Below are 8,884 nucleotides of genomic sequence, written 5' to 3'. Positions count from 1 at the left end.
TGGCGGCACTCGCGATTGGGGGGGCGCTCCGAAATTCACGCCATACAACCGATCGGTGGCTATAGAGCCGCTGATCGGTTGTATGTGAAACAGCCGTTAACGGCTGTAGTAACGAGCGGGTCTTTCCTGCCCGGAAAAAAATGCCGTCTGGCGACGGCAACCCGCGGCTGCAAGTCTGCCGTCCGTCTGTTTTTTCTTAACGGGCGGACGGCAAGAGGTTAAGCAACTAGTACGGATCATCATATTTCTGTGCTTTCTGGTAAACACACAAGCAACATTTAATGAGTTGTGACGTTGGGGTGGTTAGCACAAATAGTGAGCGCTTAAGGAACAGTCTTGAAGCCGTTTTAAACATAAACAGAACAGTCTTTTATTTAATTCAGCAACAGAAAACAAAGCTTCAACGATAATACAAGGTCTGCTTGTATTTCAGCTAAACTGATGGTATGACAATCTCACCACTCCATGTTGTTGCACATACTCCTTGTGTCCCAGTCCCTGGACATTAGGGTATTTCTTAACAGAGCCACAGTCCACCTCTCGTGGCACTCTTAAACACATCCCTTATGTATCACTGGCTCTCTGTCTCCTCGGCTGTCTTCGAGGTGCCTCCAGCACACACAGCCACCTGGCTCCCCTCTGACGTCTGGGTGGAGTCCTCCTGACTCCTGAACACCTCTGTTCCTCTTCCCAGCTGGAGCCCAGAACACAAGCCAGCACAGTTCCCATAAGTGCTGTGCACAGGTGTGCAATTAGGTGTTGGCCACTATTAAACAATGGACCCAGGAATGGAGATTTCATCCCTCCCAATTCTCTTTGAAATCTCCCAGTTCCAGGATCCCATACCAAATCCAGGTTTTCTAGGGAGAGAACTGAAAAGCCAGTTCTTTCCCAGCAAAATAATTTGTTTCCTGGAACTGCTCAGTCCCTCTGGATGAGAGTCCTGGGTGACTACAACCCCTAGTTCTACCGTGGGATTGCCACACAACACCACAGAGTAGATAAATGAACAGTAAGCATAATAGAATCATCAGTATTAACATTCCTACTTCCTTAAACCATGAAAATATGGAGCCTAAGAAATTACCAAAACTTCCCATTTCCTTAAAGGGGTTCCATTCAAAAAAGAAGTGATATTCACTGGGACTGCTATTAAGGGAATTCGCATTGTCTCGGGGTGCAGCTTACTACATACCCAACATTTACCTTTGAGCATATCCATATTTAAATTGCAACAACAACATTTTGTCAGTGAGTGATGTGGTATCTATTGCTGTTAAATCCCTTGTCTGTCTATGATGTGTTGTTTTATTAGGCATATTGTTTGGACAAAATGATAATTCATGTGGGTGATAATAACAGGTTAGCACCTGTTATTATCACCCACATGAATTATCATGTGGGTGATAATGTGGGGAGGAAAACAAGCAGGCCTATGGCACACAATGGTGCAAGCACCTTCCCAGAGTACTGGGAATGAAGAATATAAGACATCTTCTGGTTCTTCAGAGTCTTTAACACCTGTTTAACACTTGGTTTCCCCTCTTCGTCTTGGATCGTCTGTTTCAGGAATCCTGGCTCCTACTTCTCCCCTCTTGGTGCAGAGCTTGACACGGGAAGCATGGATCCAGGTTTGTTGATCTTCTACCAGAACTGCGGTTCTGGTGACTGATACTACTGTGGTCGGAGGTCCAAAAGGAAATCCACCTTTCTTGCTTTTATTCAGCTGTCTCATGCAGACCAGATCTCCAGGTTTGAAAGGATGTGTTGGTTCCTGTGAAGTAAAAGGTAAACGAGAAGATACATCACCATAGATGCCGTTCAATTTGCGAATAAGTTGGAACACATATTCTTCCTGGATAAACTGTATATCCCCAGGCATAACAACCAATGGTGCCTTGGCCCATGGGGTTGTAAATGGTCTTCCCATGAGTATCTCAAATGATGACAACCTAGTAGTTTTATTAGACGTCATTCTTATCTCAGCTAGAACAGCTGGAAGGTAATGTTGCCAATTAGTCAATTGTGCCCCTGTTGCCTTCCGGAGTTTTCCTTTAATAGTTATATTAAGGCGTTCCACAACCCCAGCACTATGGGGGTGATAGGGAATGGGAAACTTCCATGTATTCTGTAGCCATTTACACAGCTCCTGGGTCATTTTGCTAACAAAGGCAGGGCCATTGTCAGAGTTAATCTGGATTGGACAGCCGTATCTAGGAATTATTTCTGTTGCTAGTATTTTTACTACTGTCCTAGCATCTTCCTTATTAGTCACAAATGCTTCTGGCCATTTAGAAAAATGATCCACTATGACCAATAAGTATTGTTGTCTCTTTCCCGTCTTAGGGATGTGTGTAAAATCAATCTGTAGATGTGTAAAAGGTCCTGTAGGTGGTGCTAAGTGCTCATGGCATGGCTTGTTTGGTGTATTGGGATTAGCCTGTATGCAGTTAATGCATCTGGAAATGAACAGTCTATTATAATCAGGAAGTCCCAAGGCAGGGGCTTGCAAAAGGCTTGATTTTAGTTTGACAAAAGCACCAGTCGTTTCCTCAGACCATACAATGAAAACTGGGCTGCCCCCCTTAACAGCCGTTCTGAGAATAGAGTCATAGTAGGAACAATCAGGTATCCATTGTCTGCAATAGTTTATCATTCCCAGGAAGGTGAGCAACTCCTTCTGTGTGACAGGTTTGGGAAGGTGGCTGATAGCATTGACTCTCTTTGGGCTGAGTTTTCACTGTCCTTTTCTCAAAACAAATCCCAAGTATTCAACTTGTTGCTGGCAAAGTTGTAGCTTTGGCTTTGCTACTTTATGTCCTTCATTGGCAAGGTATTTGAGCAATGACACAGTGTCTTTATAGCAAGCCTCCTGACTGGGACTACACAACAGTAGGTCATCCACGTACTGAAGGAGGACTGAACCATGTTCTGCATTCCACTGCCTCAGAGTTTGATGGAGCACCAGCAAATATACTGCCAGTGAGTCCACATAGCCCTGGGGAAGGCGGGTCCAGGTAAACTGTACCCCCTCAAAAGTGAAAGCCATAAGTAGCTGTGTGTCAACTGGGACCGAAAAAAAAGCATTACTTAAATCAATCACCGTAACATGAGAAGCATCTGCCGGTATGGCTGTAATTAAAGCAGTAACATCTGGTACAATGAGTGCTATAGGTATCACTAAACTGTTTATAGCTCTGAGATCTTGTACAAATCTGAATTCTCCATTAGCTTTAGGGACAGGGTTGATTGGTGTGTTGTAAGGAGAAACAACAGGTTTCAAGATTCCTTGTTCCACAAAACTTTGTGTTAAAGGTCTAATCCCTTCTTTCTTTTCTTGTGACAAAGAGTATTGTTTAATAAATACTGGAAAACCTCCCTCCTTTAGCCGTGCCTGATAAGGGGTACAGTTAATTAGTCCCACATCAGTTTTAGAATTAGCCCAAACACTATCAGGGACTTCAGGCAATACAGCAGACATATAGTGTTTTGCAGTGTCATATGTTGGTTCTTCTTGGTCATAAGGAATGATAGGGATAATGTCACTATCTGTGGTCATTCCTCCAGCCGGAGTAAATACTATGGTAGCTTGTAATTTTCCCAGCAAGTCTTTGCCCAGAAGATTCACCGGGCAACCTGGTATTATGCAAAAACTGTGTAAGCAGACAACAGCGCGACCCTCATAGCAATAAGGGTCGGGATGTAATGTCTGTACAGTTAATGGTGGTGTTTTCTGTGTTGGTACTAGAACCCCTGTAATTCCCATAGAGAGTGATGAAGGTTCTGTGTGGCCCTCATAATAATCGGTGCATAAAGAAGATTTGGTAGCTCCCGTATCCACCAGAAAAGTTAAAACCCTCCCGTCTACTCGCAGCATGCAAAAAGGTTGATCAGAGGATTGCGATGTCAGGAGGGGAAAGACAGGGCTACTAACACTCTCCGGGCGTCCCTATGTCCAAGAAATGTGGTGTCTAGGTCCCGGAGCAGGATCTAGGTTTTGGACTTGTTGTGGCGGTATGTGTGTGTCATATGTATTCTGGGGATTATTCATCCTCTGGGGTTTAGGACATTCATTCCTCCAATGTCCCTCTTGTCCACAATTGAAACATCGTGTCCTACGTGTATTATTCCCTCCATAGTTACCTCTGCCTCTACCACGTCCTCTAAAAGGTCGGGGAAACTGTCAGAGCTTTAAATGTTTTAAATGTATAGCTTTAAATGTATAAAGCTCTGACACGTTTCACTGGCCATCCAACCAGCTTTCTCAATTCAGACATTTCTGAATTGAGAAAGCTGGTTGGATGACTAGTGAAACATCTTCAAGTAAAATACAGCAAGTCCAGTTGCCTTGACTTATTTTTTACAGATATTCTCTATAGCAAGCTTCCTATATTTTTGCAAGGTTTGTGTATTGGTTGTAGCAAGGCTTGTGTGTCAGCTGTATCCCTCCGGTACTTACTTGTAGCCGGCCTTGCCCCTCGATTGTGCTTCTGTGTTTGGCTCCGCCCCCTGTTGTGAGGGATGGGGCCTGTCAGTGGTCACATGATTGGGCTACTCAGTCTAAAATGCCCGGGCCTATTTTTAGTCCCAGTCCGGCCCTGCCTGAAGCCTACGGAAAAAGGAAATACCAGCCAAGAGTTTGTAAACATAAGCATGGGAAAAACATGGGAAATAAATTGCATACAAAAGACAATATTAAATCCGAATAATCTGCAAAAGGAGAAGCGCCGATGACAGAAACAAACTCCACCCACTGTTGCCAAGCAGCCACATAAGCAACCCTTGTTTTTGTAGCGACAGAAGCGAGGACCATGGAGGAAACTAGCTGCAAATCAATTGGTACAGATGAGCCGGACACTGCATACCCAGCCCCAGGAGCCAACGCACAGAAACGCTGAAAATTCTGGCGAGAAAGAGCATCCGCAACAAGAATACATTTGCCAGGAAGATACTGAGCCTTCAACCAAACATTAAATCGAAGACACAACAAAACTAAGTATCTAAGCAAAGATAGAACCAAAGGAGACTTAGAGGACAAACAATTTGCAGCAAAAAGCACCCCTTTGTTGTCAGTTTGCAGCAAAATACGCTTGTTACGAATAGACTCCTTCCAAAGCTCCATTGCCACTACCACTGGGAAGAGCTCCAACAAAATAATATTTCTGGTAACACAGAGAGCATGCCAAACAGGTGACCAAGTGTCAGCACACCACTGCCCAGCCCAAAATGCACCAAAACCAACAGAGCCTGCTGCATCAGTAAACAACTGAAAATGCTCATCCAATACAAATTCCTCCTGCCATAAAGAACGAATTATAGGTGGATAAGAACTGCTGCCATACCAACAAGTCCACCCTAACCTACAGCAAGCATTAGAACAACCAGGACCCACAAACAACAATCATCAAGATAATGGACAGCACCCTCAGGGCATTAACAGCCTCACCATCCATTCCAGAAAAGAGGAAAACAATTAAAAATACAAGCAAGACAGTGAACAACTAATAGTAAGACAACGGTCAAAAAATAATGCCCCCTTCAAATTCAAAACCCAGGGAATTAAAAGACCCAGGACAAATTGGTAACAACCTAAAAGCAGATTTCACATCAGACTTCGCCAGCAAAGCACCTGGACCAAAAGACCGGATCACGGGCAAAGCCTGATCATAGGTAAGATATTTGACTGAGGATACACTGGGTGCAATTTAATCATTAAAGGAGAACTATGGGGTCAGTGTTTTTCCCCATAGTTCTCCTTAGGGTAACGGGAGGACACAAACTAGCGTCCTCCCGTTACCCTAAGCTCAGTATACCGCGAGCTACAGCTCGCGGTATACAGAGACGCCGGAGCGGACTTAGATGACGGGACGCCGACTTAGATGACGGGATCCGCCCAGCTGCGTGAGTGACAGCTGGCTCTGCGTATCTAGAGGCAGAGCCAGCTGTACCCGCCCCCTCCCCCGTCCGTTCCGCCAGTCAGCGCTGGCAGATTGGAGCGGGGAGAGGGGAATCCAGCCCCTCCCCCTGTCACGGCAGAGAGCCGTGACAGGATCGAGAGGCGAGTGAACCCGGTATGTGTTCGCTCACCTCCCGATCTACTGAGTCTAGCAGGAGTAGTCAGATCAACTTCATCTCTGGATTTGCTTCTGGATTCATCATGGATTTGCTGCATGAATTTCTTCTTAGGGGCTAATTCACCTGGGGGAGGGGCTTGGCTGAGGAGCTGCTTATCTAGCTTCCCCATTTCGGCAGCTTCACGCTCACCTGTGCTAACTTCGGCTGAAGCTGCTGTGGCTGATGTTGTCCCAGAATCTATTGCTGGCTCTATGTCTGTGCCCCTCATTTCCACAGCTGAGTTTTGGGCTTTTGTCTCACCGGCTCTGTGTGTTCCAGGAGCTTCAGGACTGCTATTTACCTCTATGGATTCTCCTGCTGCTGATATCTCTTTGCCTGCTCCTCTGCCTGTCGCTGATTGTCGCTCTGCTGATGCCAGCCGGGTGTCCGTTGGCTGCAGCTCCTCTCTGTCGCATGAGCCGATATCCCAGGAACAAAGCCGGAGTGTCTCTGCCTGCAGGTCCGTTCGTAGGGGAACGGAACTAAAGGACTCCAAGCCTGTTTCCGTCATCTTTCTGCTTCTCTGAAGGAGAAAATTGTTAGTGGTGATTATGTTGAAATACTTTCCTTGTTGCCTTCTTTAAAGGAGTTAATTTCCAAGGATGATAAAGATGCTGTAGAGAAACGCAGGAGGCCTTTCGCTAATTTGTTTAACCTCCCTGGCGGTATTCCCGAGTGTGGCTCGGGGTTAAATTTCCTAGCTAGGAGCGGTAACCCCGAGCCACACTCGGGAATACCCTGAAATCACACTAACCTTGTCCCTCGATCTTCGCGGCATCTCGGCGTCTCCTTCGCACAATGCCGGCATCCGTCTCCAGCGTACGCTAACGTCAGCGTCGTAAGGAGGCGGATCCGGCGCGAAATTCAAAAGTGAAACACCACATACATATACTAATACATTGTATTTCGTTACTTTTTCGATACTGTAACGAATTATTTCAGCTCAGCTTTGTTCCTATAGATAGTACCAGTGTTCTTCCTGCACTTTTACTATTATATTTGCCTGGAAAACTTGACAGCGTTCATGGCATCAAACAAGCGTCCGCTGAGGTCAAAAGCGTTTTTTGAGCAGCTAGAAAATAGCGATATCGCATTCAGACTTCATCTGGAAAATTTCCGAAGAAATCTTTTCGAACCACCAAACGCCATCAGCGAGTAGACCTGGACGTCGTGCTGTTGGCGTAGTCAACCCAGAACGCCTGACTGGTCGTCACTTTATGGAGTACGTCCCTCCAACAGAAAGAAAGTCAGCACCCACAAGGTTGTGCGTAGTTTGCTGCTCAAGGCGCGATGACAGCGGCAAAAAAATCAGAAAAGAGACCAGGTTCCATTGCCCCGATTGTGACGTCGGACTTTGTGCTGTCCCCTGTTTCAAAGTTTACCATACCCGAGATGTTTACTGAAGTAATATTGCACCCTTGCTTGGACAGATGTCAGTGTTTTTTGTTTGAATACATTATTTAATTAAATTTATTATTATTATATTATTATTGTTTTGTGTAATTATTTCTAATTATTTGTTATATTATAATTTATTATTTTGTTTTTCAAACTTTAACATACCCGGGATGTCTACTGGACTCTTGTTTGGACAGATTTAGGTGAGTTATTCCTAGGATTTACTAAGAACTACAGGCCTGCACAGTAAAACAACATATTTGCTTGAAAAACAATGTACCGCTTTTGGTACCTAAAATCCTGAATAATCATACCGCCAGGGAGGTTAATAACTGTCTGCAGGCTTACTGCGTTTATGCTAGCGTTTTGGGTGAAAAGAAGCCTGACCTTTGTGTTGGGCTGTTTCAACATCTGGATAATGTTTTGGAAGCTTACAAACATTTTGGCGGTCTGTCATGGTTTTTCTATGATGAGGCTTATCGACAAAAGTTGGCTGTCTATCCTAGTGTGCAGTGGGGGCGCAAGGATGTGGGCCTATGACTTTCTCATATGATTTCTGCTAAAGCTTCTGTACAAAGTCCTTTTTTCTGCTTCTTCTCCTACTCTTCTCCTAATATATGTACAAAATAGATATGATGAACTGTCACTGATTAGTGGAATTTTATTCACACTCAGTTGTGAAGGATATTGTATTTTATATACTGATAGCACATCACTGGGTTAATTACGCATCAAGTAAGAGATCATTTTTAAAGTTATTGATTTCACTAGAAAATGTATTTACTTACTACTTACTACACCACACATTTAAGGCAGCTTTAAATATTAAAAACATACATTTTGCCAATTTATCTGCCAGACATTTTACAATGATCATCAACTTTAACAAAAAAAAGGAAACATTATGCCAATATTGATAATAAACTGGAATGTACCAGAAACTACAGTACCAGAAAGATCTCAAACCACTTAATTATAAGGGGAAGAGTCTAACCAATTAAGGCCAGGTGCTATACCAATACATACATTTTTTAATAGTTCCAGAGACCCCACACAGCCCTCCAGAGACACCGTACAACCCTCCAGGGACCCCGTACAACCCTCTATAGACCCTGCACAGCCCTCCTGAGACCCTGCACAGCACTCCAGAGAACCTGCACAGCCATCCTGAGAGCCCGCACAGCCTTTCTGAGACCCTCTGCTGGAGACATCAGACCGGCACCCGGTATGTATGTAGCTTCATATTTTTCTGGATTGTTTCATCCTAAATATGGGTGTAACATGGTCAGAAAGGTGAGCTTAGAAACTGATCTGGCGAGGAAATGCCTCCAGGCATAGGCAGCCATCTGAGGGTGCCAGGTTGGAAGGGGGG

At 44.6% G+C, this 8,884-nt stretch overlaps 1 long non-coding RNA gene across 1 annotated transcript in view; it reads left to right on the top strand.

Annotated features, from left to right (window-relative positions):
- Positions 1 to 2,602: 2,602 nt before the first annotated feature.
- The window catches only part of LOC108799163, a 12,314-nt gene continuing 6,032 nt past the window's right edge, over positions 2,603 to 8,884 (top strand). Inside the window, exons 1-2 of the long non-coding RNA XR_001942007.1 lie at positions 2,603 to 2,682; positions 3,403 to 3,409. This is a non-coding gene — a long non-coding RNA (uncharacterized LOC108799163). The remainder of the gene's footprint in view (positions 2,683 to 3,402; positions 3,410 to 8,884) is intronic.

The sequence above is a fragment of the Nanorana parkeri genome, unplaced genomic scaffold (genome assembly GCF_000935625.1).
Source record: "Nanorana parkeri isolate BGI_ZX_2015 unplaced genomic scaffold, ASM93562v1 scaffold1646, whole genome shotgun sequence".
Taxonomy (NCBI): Eukaryota; Metazoa; Chordata; class Amphibia; order Anura; family Dicroglossidae; genus Nanorana; species Nanorana parkeri.
The sequence above is the reverse complement of the archived record's forward strand: the minus strand, read 5'-3'. Positions and strand labels throughout refer to the sequence as shown.